This window comes from Fistularia commersonii, chromosome 16 (genome assembly GCF_037954325.1).
Source record: "Fistularia commersonii isolate RoL2024-O1a breed Wild chromosome 16, RoL_Fcom_v1.0, whole genome shotgun sequence".
In the NCBI taxonomy this organism is placed as follows: Eukaryota; Metazoa; Chordata; class Actinopteri; order Syngnathiformes; family Fistulariidae; genus Fistularia; species Fistularia commersonii.
In genome coordinates, this window is record NC_141299.1 from 16,080,336 (window position 1) to 16,095,379 (window position 15,044).

The following is a 15,044-nucleotide window of genomic DNA, read 5'->3' on the forward strand; positions in this document are numbered from 1 at the left end:
CTCGTCACATCGGACCAATCAAATGATCGGGAAATTCTGAGGCCTTAAACTCCGACACCGAAGAAGACGACTTTGACGATTTTAGTGCGCAGCAGGAAGCCCGAGATAGCGATCGGCTAGCCGGTGCGGCTTATATTGAGGTGCGCTCAATAGTCCGGAAATTACGGTAAACCTTCATCCAAACCGTGCCGGTTCGAAGATTTTTCGTACTGATGAAGCTTAGACCTAGGTTTAATATGAAAATCCAAAAATTATTAATATTCATATCAACAGTATTATCATTATTATTATTATTATTATTATTATTATTATTATTATTATTGTTGTTGTTATTATTGTTATTGTTTTATTATTATTATTAGTATTATTATTTGATTAGTATTATTATTATTATTACTATTGCATTTATTGTTATTGTTATCATGATTATTTTTATTGATGTTGTTGTCGTTGTCGTTGTTGTTGTTATCATTATTATTATTATTATTAGTATTATTATTATACCACCAATATATTTATTTCAATAATTAATATTTATAGTAATAATTAATATTCATATTAATAGTATACTATATGTATATTGATAGGTAATATTTATATTGATAATAACTATTTACACCAAGAATATAATATATTTAAATCAATAATTAATATTTATATCAGTATTAATATTTATATTGAGAGTATGATATATTTATGTTAATAATATTATCATATTAATATTATTAATATTATTAATATTCACGACTACATTGAAAAAGGGTGGTGCTTTCCTTGAGAACCCCCGCTTGCCATAGTTTATCTTCCACACGGTCTACAGGTAGCTGTGCGTTTGCAGGTATGGATTCCACCTAAATATTTCATGGAATGTAACGGAGCAGACTTGCGACACCGCATTAAAATTAATGCCGTGTTTGTGTCTGCTGCACATTCTCACCCAAATGATTGTAATGGAAATGATCATGTGCCTGAGCCGGCATAAAAAAAGGAAGCCCGGCTCTCCTTAGCCGAGTGTTGAAGATGCTAATAGGGAGATGCTTTATGACCTGAGACAGACAGAGGAGTGCGAAGGAGGCGTGACGGCAGAATATACTAAACTCTTCCTCTTGAGCACACACCAGAGTATGTCTCTGCATGGGCTCCTATATTTTAGCGTTTTTAACCTCGCATTTCTCTTTCTGCACCCTAAGAGCCGATGCGTCGCAATCCGAAGGATTTGAAAGACGACTACGGTCCGATATCCTTTATCCATATCGCTGGAAATTGATTTCAAATTACCAATTTACAAGTCGAAATTTACAAACGACGTCTCTCCGGGAAGTCATTAAGAAAGCGGCTCCTCCCGCCCCGTAATTAACCGCACATCACCATCCTAATAGCCTTCCATTAGAAATGGCACTGAACTTTGTGACAAAGCGGGGAGGTATGTTCACTGATGGCAACCATATGGCTGTTATTATTGAATGAATACACAGCAGCGGCTCATTACACACAAACCCAACAGTCTTTTGTCACTATGGTTAACAGGAGATGCCTGTCTGGTTTACCATGGGTCCAGCCTGAGGGTGGGTCTGTGCTGCAGAAGGCCTCCCCGTGGCGTAATGCTCCGTCAAAAGGAGAGGAAGCAGATGGGAAAATAGTGGCGTGTTGTCGTCCGGTACCAGAATTTTTTTTTTTTTTTTTTTTTTTTTGCAGGTTTAGCGGTGAAATTCAAAAATGTAAAACTCGGCGGAGTATTAAAAGTAAATATATGTCACGATTCCTTTTTTTTTTTTGTTTTGTTTTTTTTTCCCGGTTATGCTTTTCACCAAGGGTTGGTCGATTCAAGTCAAAGTTTTCCTTCTTCTTTAAATACACTGGTAAAAATAATCTTCAACAGCCATTTGTCCTTGTGGAAAATCCTTAGTAAGCAGATATTCTGTTCAAGCAATTTTCTCTTTGTATTGCCTTTCATATTCCTCTAACACAACTTGACTTATGTGTCAATAACAGCCCATAAAGTGAGGAATGTGTTCCACCATCCAGAGTCACCCCTAATTTAAATCATTTTGTTCAGAATGGGATTTTTATATTTACTCGTCACTCATCCGCCACGCACAGATTTGGCAAACTGCCGAGCCCGGCCAATCAAAATTCAAGAAGTGTTACGATTTAAAAATTCAGCTGGAACAGGAAAACCTATTTGGATAAATAAGGTCATATATATATATATATATATATATATATATAGTTTTTTTCTACTATATATATATATATATAGTAGAAAAATTCCTATAGTAATTTTTACAACAGTGATACAGAGATATATAGAGATCCATCACACATGCACATTTTTCATGAGTAAACACACACACACACACAAACACACACACATACTCTGGCCTCCTCATTACTTAAAGGGGAGAGGGAAGGAGTGTGCTAGGGGGGTGTTGTGTGTGTCTCACACACACACATTCTGTTGAATCACAGCTGACATGGTAATGGTTGTCTACTTTTTTCCTTCCCCTTTGGAAAACAGAAGCGGGAAACGGACCTTATTTCTATGCATTTGGTGAAGCAAAGTAATCTTCGTCATCACTCAACTGTTGGGAAAAAGTCCAAGTGGAGGTTTTTAGCTCTTCTGTTGTTTTAGGTCGTTTGAAGGTGATGAAAGCTACACTTAATGGAAAATCATTGAATTCCTCTTCATTACATTCCAAGACATGTTGACGCTGCTTTTCTCCGCTTCCTGAAGCCAAATGGTTTCAGTCTGACAATATAAATTCCTTTTTTTCCCCAATTCTTATACAGATAAGACCCATACTTGAGCTTTACCAATATATTTACTTTTATCATCATTCTTTTTCTGTCTGACCGGTATTTTCCACTACACTTCTTTCCATTTTTTTTCAGCATTCTTAGATGATGCCAGTGAATCTGGTGGAAAATGAACTTGGCATCAACGGGGCTCTCAGGGGTTGTTGGAACAATCTGGAACAATCGTGCTAAGCTGGGGAATCTCCAAAGAAGTCTTTACTCTATCGGGTGCTTTTTCAGAGGACGCATTTATTTTTCTCAATTCATTTGATCAGATTTCTGATCGGCAGCGATCGCGCCGCGTTTTATATTCCATTCTTAGCCGGTCTCTTCCAAGAGTAATTTGTTATTGAGCTAAAATAGAAAAAAAAAAACATGCACATCCGCCACCTAGTAACGGATGGGTGCTGATCAAAAAAAAAAAAAAAATAGTCGACTAAGTAGATTTTTATAAAATCGCTCTAAAAGGAAAAGGTGATTTATTTTACATATAAACACACAAAACAAACAAACAAACAAAAAAAAAAACGTATTCTCACATACATGACATTTCGAGCAAAACATGGGCTCTTCCTCAAAAACTGATCAAAATTCTACTCATTTGTAGTTTATGTTGAATTTTTGACAAAAACTCAAGTCTAGCCCATCTGAGAGGATAATAAGCCACATATACTGTTAAACAACGGCTGCTTCTAGATCATTTCGCCAAAGGACACAATTTCAGTTTTTTTTTTTTTTTTTTTAATAAAAAGAGTCATAATTTTCTATTACCTACGACTGTTTACATTCCAACATGTTTCTTAATTGATCTAAAATCAATCTAAAATCTAAAATCAACTTTTTTTTTTTTCAATTATCTCACAATGCATCTGAAACCACCCATTATCATAAGCAAAAAAAAAAAAAAACATGTATGTATTTGGAGCAAAAACTCCCCCAGGGACAATTATCATCTTAGGACGTTATGCTATACAGAGGGGACAATGAAGCAAAATATATATCCTGCTTTTGTGATGCTAGCTCAAAATGACTGACTTGTCTGCACTCCTCCTCAAAACACAAGGGCTGAATAATGAGCATCACTTCACTTTCTACACTTTCCTCTTTGATCAGTCCGTCTCCAACCTCTGCAAGCGCGGGGAATGAGTCTCACATGTCAATCCATCTTCTTATTACTCCAAGTCCTGGTGTTTTGGTGGCATTTTTCTGTCATTCTCTCTCATAATGAACCTCACTCACACTCTAATGCCGTCACCAACACATGGCATATGGCTACCGCCGCGCTGAAAGGTGCAGGAGGGCAGAAAAGTAACTTGTGACTTTTCTTTTCCGTTAATAAATGTCAGCATCATTTGCTTATAGCCTGAAATGAGCAGTTAGCAGATTGCACAATCAGCCGTCCGTATATGTTGGTTGTTACATATGTAGCTGCTACTTACAGATTTTTCCTGGCACCAGTAAGATGTTAAGTTGTATTATATTATTAGTTTCCTTGCCATTTTATGTATTTCCCAATGTGTGTCTCTTTTTATAATTTCCCTGATTTTGTTTAATAAGACGATGTAGGACATTTTTTTTTTATAAAAAAAAAAAAAAAAAATGTTGCTTTGTACTTTTTCTCTGATGACATAAGCACTTTTTCCAAGATTTTTATCCAGTCCTCTGAAGCAAATATTCTTTTCTCAATTTGTTTAAACTTAATAGAGCACACACACATTTTAGGCAATGTGGTTTTATATAATAAAGATGCCCGTTTTATCATTTCACAAAATCCAGATTTATTTCCATTCTACATTATTGTTTAGTTTTTACTCATAAGTGACATTAAGTTTTTTTTTTTTATTTTTTTTTTATCTCCCCCCAAGAGCAACACTTTTTCAATAAAATAAATAACGATAATACTTATAGAGTACTCTTCACCAAATTATTGAGCAAAACAAGAGGAAGTAAGGAGTATGACACAAAAAAAAAAAAATATATATATATATATATATATATATATATATATATATATATATATATATATATATATATATAAAAATAAAATAATGAAATAATATATATATATATATATATATATATATATATATATATATATATATATATATTCATTTCACCTATTATGTAATCAAGGCGGTGTTGTGCTTAGAAGTCTCCAATTAAATTTCTGCAGGTTTGACTTTGGGAAACAGTCAACGTAGACATGGAAAGAACACGCAAAGAAAAAAAAACCTGAACTTTTTGGATCCTGCATCAAACCTGGCACTTTCTCGCTTTACGGTGATAAAACCAACCACCGCGCCGTCATGCTGCCCCATGAGCCCAACTCAAGAACATCTTTTCTTTCTTCATCTGTGCTGTTCTAGCACTTCTGCGTCGACTGAGAACCTACCAAAGTGCAGTGCACCGTCTGATTGCCGAACGTTTTATTACGTCACTGAATTTTACCACTGGAAAAAGAATGGAAATCTCCAGGTACAGAAAGTCTCCAAAAAAAGTCTCCGAAAAAAGAAAGTCTTTGGCTATAAGTCTCTTATAGCCGAACAGGAAGTTTGAAATGGTCCGATTCAAAATATTCTGAACCTTCAAACCGCTGTTTAGAATGGGGTAAATATATTTACAGGACTGTCTCAGGAAATTAGAATATTGTGATAAAGTTCTTTATCTTCTGTAATGCAATTACAAAAACAAAAATGCAATTACAAAAACAAAAATGTCATAAACTCTGGATTCATTACAAATCAACTGAAATATTGCGAGCATTTATTATTCTAATATTGCTGATTATGGCTTACATATATTTACATATATTTATATACATATATTTACATATATACATATATTTACATATACATATATTTAAATATATTTACAGGACTGTCTCAGGAAATTAGAATATTGTGATAAAGTTCTTTATCTTCTGTAATGCAATTACAAAAACAAAAATGCAATTACAAAAACAAAAATGTCATAAACTCTGGATTCATTACAAATCAACTGAAATATTGCGAGCATTTATTATTCTAATATTGCTGATTATGGCTTACATCTTAAGAAAACTCAAAAATACGATCTCAAAATATTAGAATATCATGAAAAAGTAATTTTTGCTATTTTTCAACTGCATTACAGAAGATAAAGAACTTTAACACAATATTATAATTTTCTGAGACAGTCCTGAATAATTCCATCTGGTCAGGTCTTATTTAAAAAAAATTGTACTAGCCAATTTGGACGGAGATAAAAACAAAATCAATCGGAAACAGCGAAGTCGAACGAATCACTTACACGTTCTCGTTCCACGTTTCTCACAACTGTTGTGTTTTCAGATTTACTCGTTCTTCCTTTTTTAGCACGAGACTTTGGACACTGTAAATATTTTTCTGAGGGTTCTTGATCGTGTTTTCGGGATCTCAACTTAACCTTGATTCACCCGGAAGACTTTTATACTGGGGATATTTAAATGATCATCTTATTTCATTGTAAATATTATTTTAAAGCAAGTATATTGCCGATGTGGCACATTTTCTTTTCCGTGTCTTGGGTGCTACACTCTCTCAGCCGTGGGCCGGAGGGAAAACATATGGTTTGTCACATGAACGTTAAAACGTTACACTAGCAAGTCTGGGAAGAGAATTCTGCAGCGCCACGAGAAAACGACGGCCGCCGCATTCGCATTACAGTATTTTGGCCGGTATTTCATTTTTTTTAAAAATACATCGTCAAATACCAAATTTTAATCCGACACTGTTTTGTAAACATCGGCCGAAGGTTCTTATTTCTTTATTTTACATCAGTTATAAAGGAGACTACCTTTGTGGAGTTTTAAAGAGCTTCAAAATAATCATCGATGGCTGGAACGCAAAACCTCTTATCTGAAAAAAACACTTTTTTCAGGAAATGAAAAAAAAAAAAAGTTTCATTTGATTCTAATACGGTCTTTGCTAAAGATATTCAAGAATATTCTATTCTTCACAGACTACATTTCTATGTTATAATTTAAAAATAAATGGCGTGAATTTTTACCACTGACGATGCAGATTAGTGTTTTTTTCCTAATTTTTTCTGCTTTATTGTGCAAATAGGAGTTTTGTCATGTGACATTGATGTCCAAAGATGGGCGGGATTATCTTGCAGAGAGACTGAAAATGTGGCGCCGTCCCATTTCTCACCATTCAATGCAAAAACCCAAAATCGAAAAATTTGCAGATAGGAGGTTTTGCATTCCAGCCATCGTTATGATACATTAATTAAATTTGCCATGATTCTATTCTGAAACAGTTTGTGTGAACACACCCTCTCATACAATATGTTTCAATAAATCTATTTCGAAAAGAAGTATTCATGATTTTTCAGTATGTGATTATTGATGTTTCACACTCCTTTGTATTTAACTTTCAGGCCTTGTGCAAATATTTTGGGGTTAAAATTCATCCCTGGCACTTGATCTTTCTCTGTATTAAATCTTTCTCTGTATTAAATTATCTGTGTCGCCTCAAGTGAAGCAAATTGCAACGCAGGATGGCATGAGGAGACTTTTACAAAGCTGCGATTTTTGTATATCTGTTTTATTTGATTGATGATTTGATTTATTTCTTTTTTTTTTTGCATTTTTTTGACATAACGTTAATGCTAATGCGACAAAGGAATTACCCCTTATGGGGATAAATAAAGTTTCTTATCTTCAACCAAATGTCAATTAAACACACAAACACACACACACCGTAACTATCAATAAACAAACTAAATAAATAAAGAAAATAGTCTGGAAGTCTAACTTGTCATTAATCAGTTGTATATTCTGGGAAAAAAATAAATAAAAAATTTCAACTGGAAACTATGTCATTGCATGGATGCAGAAATCGCAGTATTTGCAAGAAATGATGAAACTTGCTTGATATAATTAGTTCCCTTAAAACATGTCAATAACAAAGTAACTGTACCTTTATGCAACTCCTATCTTTCTTTGTATTTTAGTCAAAATGAAACCATAAATTACCAAAAAGACAGAGTTTTTTTTTTTTTTTTTTTTTTATCTAAGAAGATGTTAGACCAGTGATTTATGAGGCAGTACATATTTTACACGCTGCAAGGGGTTGTGTAATTTCCTCAGACTTCTTGCGCCGCTGTACCGAGTTTCCCCTCGCCGGTTATTTAAATGAATTCAGATTTAAGTCTGGCAGCCTTGACCAGTTTATCCGGACAACGGTTCAGACAGGTAATTTTCACAAGTTGACCCGACAAAAACAAAGAGCATTACATTTCATCACAACTGTTTTATCATATTTGAAACTATGGCAAATCCGATTTGTTTTTTTTTTTAAATTACATTACAAACTTGTCCAGTGGTGAGAGTTTTACTGTATTATTCCATAACTTGCAATTTGCATCTGTTTTTTTGTTTGTAAAGAAGCCGTACACTGTAGCTGTTGCTATCAGTAGAATGGTGTTTTCATCATTTGATGTATTGGACATGTTTGTAGATAAATACATTTTGTATTTCTTTTTGAGACATTCACTTTCACAATTCCCAAAGTTATAACTCGGCCTTGTTGAGACGCATTTTGTAATAACGGTCCATGTTGTAATAAACGTCCAAAATGTAATATAACTATTCTTGATGTGGTTTTGGTTTCCAATAAAGAAAATCTGTAATTGACATAATATTCTCTGTTAATGCAACCTTAAAATAGTTTACTGATAATAATTGCTAAGTACTGCTACTAGGCTAATACAATGAAAGAAATAGGCCGAGCTTTTACAAATACTTTAAAGTAAAATAAAATACAATGAAACAAAAAACATGCTCTAGAATTGTTATTACATAATGCACCATGTTATTACATTTCCCAGAGAATAAAAATAGTTGCAAGTAAATTTTGTAATAATCTTCTCAATATGTTATAACTTATAACATAATGTGGCAAAATTTATCACAAAACGCATTGGGGCAGTTTATTACAAAATGCGTCTTTATCACAAAATGAACTGAAAAAGTTATTACATTTTGGACGTTTATGACAAAATGCACTGTCATTACTAAATGCGTCTCGAGTGGCCTTCATGTAATTATGAATTTAATTTGAACAGATGAATGATATTATTCCGCTTTGGCTTTTTTAAATCTGTTCACAAATGGAAGGTCATCCAACTAAAGAAGATCGGATTGCATTGACGGAGATTTTAAAATGCTCTCGTGCAGCTGTTCAACATGTCGCCACATGCAAATCTAACGTAATCACTTCAGTTTCTGAATTGCAAATAGAGGAACTCCCGCAGAGGAGATAATGAAGATGTCATTATGGATCTCAATATTACATTTTGTTTTAAACCAGACATGGAAGATCACACTGCAGTGGTTTTTCCCTTATCACACAGGTGCAAAGACAGCGGTTCTTAACCTCATTGTCGGGAACGTTTTCATCGACAGCTAATCAAACGTTACGCGTCAAACCATACATGCAACTATAAAAACGTGAGTTTAAGAAAAAAAAAATCTCTTTTCGATTCATTCAAAATCAAGCACCGGGTCATACGTTCGCGACAAGCAACAAGTTTGATTAAAATGTCTGAAATCGGTTCAATTCTCAACCTCATTTCAGATGGGAAAATAATAAAACCGGAGCATGAGTGCGGAATAATAGCTTGAAAATGAACAGTTAGAGTTCATGCACATTAATCAGTAATGTGGGAACATCATTTATTAAGGTTTGTGCAGGACTCCATTTCTCCAAAGCAGCTGGTGTTTGGAAGCCAAGGGAGGATTAAGGGGTTGGGATTGTTTTGGTTTCACACCAGGCAGGTGAAAAGTTCTGAGGCCGGTGGCGGTTCAACATCCACTTTAACAACTTCTGTGTTCACCGCAAACTGCGGGATTTCGTGCAAAAGGCAACGCACTGTATGAGATTTGGACAACCGGGCACCCAGATGTTGAAAAGTTAAGTCTCTTTCTACTCGGTGAGAAAGTGCAAACATTTACCCGCTTTGTGAGCGAGTCCACACGAGCTTTGTGCCTTTTTTTATTACAGAAGTTACTCTTGCATTTTACAATCTCAGGCATTTATACAGAGCGAATTGTGGTGGCTTCAGTCCGATGGAAAAATAATTAAAGTGGAGTTCAAAAGGGATTATTTTAGCCGAAAAAAAAAAGTTTGCATTAATTGTTGATTAAAATAATTAACTACAAATAATGCAGATTTCCAGCCTATTAAATTTCAAACACAAAATAACAAATACCCATATTATAATCTCTTTGCTTGTATTTCCAAAGGGATGAAGTGGGAAAAAAAAGAACATTTTATAAATCATGCAAAACACAGCCGTGGCTAAAAACCGGTGACACTGAAAGATAACAATAAACAGTTTCACATGGCTAAATGCAAAAAAAAAAAAAAAAAAAAAAGTGGTGCCAAGTCCAGCACAGGAATATACAAGAGATGAAAACCATCGCTGTATCTCCTCCAATTATTTGTAAATTAAGTCAAAATTTGCCGTCTACAGAAGCTGCGGTATTTCTCATACTGACCTCATTTGGCTGCAGCTGTGTCTCCTCAAAGCAAATGACTCCTCTGACAAATACGAACTTCTTCCCATTAAATTTTGGTTTATCTACATATCTAAAAAATCAACTTACAGTAGAATACGGTTATTGTTTTTTCTTTCAAAATATTAGCAGTAAGAAGGCAGACACTCTATAAACCTCTACTCTTCCTGAGAAGTGAATATATTTCACTGGATCTATTTAATTATCATTTAATTTTGGACTAAGCCCACACTCCTCCTACCTAGTTTTGCTTATTTCATTCATTGCTATTTATTTTTATCACTATTTATATTGTTGTTTAGTTCCAGTTGTGTATTTTTCACCCTCACTGTTTCTTGCTGTTGCCAATTGTCTTCCTTGATGAGGTTGTTGTTGTTTGCTGTCTATTTATTCATGGATTTTTTTATGTTTCACTATCTTCCTTTTTATTGTTTATTTATTTCCTTTATTTTTGACATAACTATTACGCTGTTGTGACAAAGGAATATCCCCTATTGGGATTAATAAAGTTTATTTAATCTTCCTTTCAGTTTTCCAGGACTCTGATAGATAGATAGATAGATAGATAGATAGATAAATAAATAAATAAATAAATAAATAAATAAATAAATAAATAAATAAATAAATACATAAAATGAAAAAGATAATTAAAAAAAAAAAAAAAATCAGGCAAAATCAGACAAATTACAAATGCACAAGTATGAGGTTAAACAAAAAGGTTATATTGTCTTTTGGTTTTCAGTGGAAAGACCAGCATCAGTCTGGGTTGGGTTACAGGTGACAAAGGGGAGCTATGGTGTGTTTTTTTTGTAAAAGAATTGTATTTTGATCACTTTAATAAAACAGGACATATCACGACAAATACCTCTGTAGATTGTAAATTTACTACTGAAAGAGATTCTGATTCTGATGTCCATGCACTTATTTTTCTCCCGATTTTCTTAAAGATATTATATAGATGAGTTTCTTCATGGGCCTTCAACTTGTTTGTCAAATCAAGAATATGGTACACTTTTTGCTTAGATACAGAAACAAGTTCTCAAGTATATGTATATATATATATATGTACATATATATACATTTTAATAAAGTAAACATGCATAACATACTGAGGATATACTGGCTTTTGCAGGTGTTGTACCGTCACTGCACATCTAAAGATAGGAAATTTGATCTCTTAAACAAATTAACTTTATAATACGCTCAATTTCTGTCAGTAAATGATGAACAACCAACGGTGTAATAATATATAGGGCAAAAAAAGTCAAATATATGATTGATTTTAAAACAAGACTAAATCTTAACTACAAAGCAATTCAACCATTTGCTTATCTTCACATTGTATTAGCTTAGTTAGACACACAGTTTAACTCAAGGATTGTTTCACTAAATCTACATTTAGGTAAACAAAACCTCATTTCAAGATTCCAGTGATCGGTCACATTGTTCAGCGAGCTAAGTAACAGCATTTGGGTAGGTTTTGGTAATTGCATTCCACCATTCACCGGAGAAAGTCGCCAAAAAGGGGAAACCAAAGAAGTGCCGAAATCTCCGAGTTATAAACGGCTACTTTTTTTGAACAATGTGGTCTAAACAACAACACAACTAATTTATGGATTTTTGGGGGGCTAGCGAGCTTCACGCCGCTGAAACATCTAGCCCTGTCACATGGGACCGATGAAATTATCGTGAAAATCCGAGGTTGTCGAAGAAGACGCAGCCACGTGGAAAACGAGGATAGCGATCAGCTGGAGTCGGACAAAGCGGGGATACGATGCATGGAGTTTTCCTTGTGTTAATTATTATTCATCTATACTGTTGGGAAAAAAGCATATTCAGTAGGTATTTGTGGACGTTCCCGTTACGTATTTAATTAAAAGTTCAAAAAAGAAAAGGTTTGGTGTAAATATTTCATGTTACAACATGGACACCTGCAGCTTATGGACAAGTACGGCCTACATATGTACACATATATTTGTTTAATTTTTTGCAGCTGAAATTCAGGTGCGCTCACAGCGTAGCGAATGTTAGCGCTTTCACTGGGAACAGGCAAGCATGATTTTTATATTTTCAACAAGCGGGCAACACATCTATTTTCAAATCTATTCCTATTTTCAATTGGTTAATCGATGAACAAGACATGAAGATTGACCGAAAGACAGACAGAGAAGATAACATTAAAAAAAACGACGACTTCATCACACGTCGCTTCCTTTCTGGCAGGTTGACCTTAAAAAGAACGGCCGCAGACTAGATTAGCTGGAGTCACAGAGTGCAAACCTCTCCGGATCCCCTCATTATGCTGCTAATCAGATTCCGAAATGTTTTAAATAAGCCGTTTAATTTCCTCAAATATGACGCTCATTCATCATTCCATTTGAAACGATGAGAGACAAGAAAAGCGGTGAAGATGGCTTTGGACGGTTCGGGGTGAGTGAGAGCAGCTGAAGGAGAGGAAAGGAATGAATCGGAGAGAGCAAAATGTAATTTGTCAAGCTATCGAGACAGCCAATGCCTGAAAGGGGAATTAACGGAGAATGTAGAAGACTGCTCTTTAATTGGACAAGGCCACTCCTGACATTTTCAAGTTAGACTTCAGTGCGGATGATGGGAGAGAATGTGTCATAACTGCAGATTGTACTCTGCCACGACAGTACCAACTCCACAAAGCCTTCATCATTTTTTTTTTTTTTTTGATTATTGACTTAATTTTATCTCAACTGTGCAATTCTTTAACTAATTTATGATGTGGTGACATCTTACTTTGCAAAGATTCCTCAAAGGGTGAGCTGTGGTGCATGATGGAAATATATATATTGAGTATGTGCTAAAGAAAAAGCTTGGCAAAAGCAGAGGTGCAGGGTGAAAACTGGGAATGCAAAAATTACATAATTAACTTAATTAGAGGAAAAAACAAAAAAAAGGGATTGAGAGATTTTTCTGCCCACCCGCCGACTGAAATTCAAATGCCCATTTTGTTTTTCCCCCTCGATTTTTGACGCCTTGCTGGAAATGGATTTCCAGAGCCACATTTCACTTGTTAAAGAGATGAAAGAAATATTACCATATGTAACCATATGAAATTTGAAATTTCATTTCCTGTGAGTATCCATCCAATTTAAAACAAAAAAAACAAAAACATTGCGTTAGATGGTTTGGCTTCAAAATGGATTTCAGCTGCATTTAATTACTGATCCAACAAACTGCAATACATGTCTTTGGAGAATAATATGCTGATGTTTAACAGTTGCGGCTCCTTGGGGGTTAAACAATTGAGAAAATGCACGAAATAAACATACAGCGTCGGCAAGGGAATCATTTCGAGATATGCTATGATGTGAATATTAAATGTCCAAGCGAAATATTTAAACACAGAAGCCAGACAATGATCTTATCGACCTCCAGGGTTGATCCCTTTTCTACATTTATAGTTAAACACTGCAAGGAGAGAAATAACCAATATGCTAAATGCTAAATGCCAATTATTGCTAAAATGCAACAATTTTGAAAGGCTTGTTTTTTTTACCAGAATCTTAATATGCCTTGTACCAGTATGAATATGCACGTGCATAGTTAGCAACCTCAATGGATCATGAATACATCCCGAGTACAAGTCGTGAGCTTTTGATTACTTCTGCCGGCTCTTATTTTGTCTTTAAGTGTGATGTTAGCCTGCTAGGCTAACCCGGCTACATATCTTTTCTCGGTATTTACCTGTGAGGTTAAGTTAAATAAGAGCCATAAAACTGCAAAAAGAGGATGGCACGAGAACAAGTGAGCAGCTCTCTTGTGCATTTGAGTTTTCATTTTGCATCTAGAGCTAAAGAATGTAAAATGTGAATCTTGCTGGACATTTTTTTTTATTCTATTTTTTGTAAACAGTGTGCAAATGTGCTGTACATGGAAGGAAATAAATTGTGTCCATCTGCATGGTGTGCGTAAATTATATTAAAAATGCATGCACAAATGTAAAGCTAGGTTCAGTTGTTAATGTTTACTCAATTTCTATAAAGCAGATAATGAGTATATGTTTAATAAAAAAAAACAAAAAGAGGTCTTTTTAAGGGCAAACCATGATTAATAAATATTAAGCACATCGGGTATTGTGACTCATATTGTGTGATTTCACAGAAAGTAGTCCAGAGAGGAAGATGAGATCTTATTAGTTTTAAGGCTGCTTTTGCAGCTTGACGTCTGCACAGCTTCAAATGACTGTATAATCCAGTTTGCTGGAACATCACAAATCAAATAAAGAAAGTTTTATGTTAAACAGTACTCAGTGTTTTTTTTTTTTTTTTTTTTTAAGAGGGTCATGAAATGCTCAGTGTTACGCCGCTTGGCAGAATAAGGCTTTTAATAGCGTTATCCTTGTGAAGGACTCTGGCATCTTATGACATCTTTTTACTCGGTGAACCAGACAGGAAGGTAAAACACGGACAACCCCGGGTAAAAATATTACCGACCCTTTTCTGGCCGAGCTCCAAACCATTGGAGAATACCGAGGGTTTTCCTCAATGTGACAATTGAAAACATTACAGTAATGAATTTGAATCAAGGCTTATTTGGCTTATTTGGCCGCACTGATTGCAAAAGAAGAAGTCATGTTGAGCCGCATTTTGTAATAACAGTGCATTTTGTAATAAACGTCCAAAATGTAATCACTTTTTCATTTCATTTTGTAAAAAAGACGCATTTTGTAATAAAC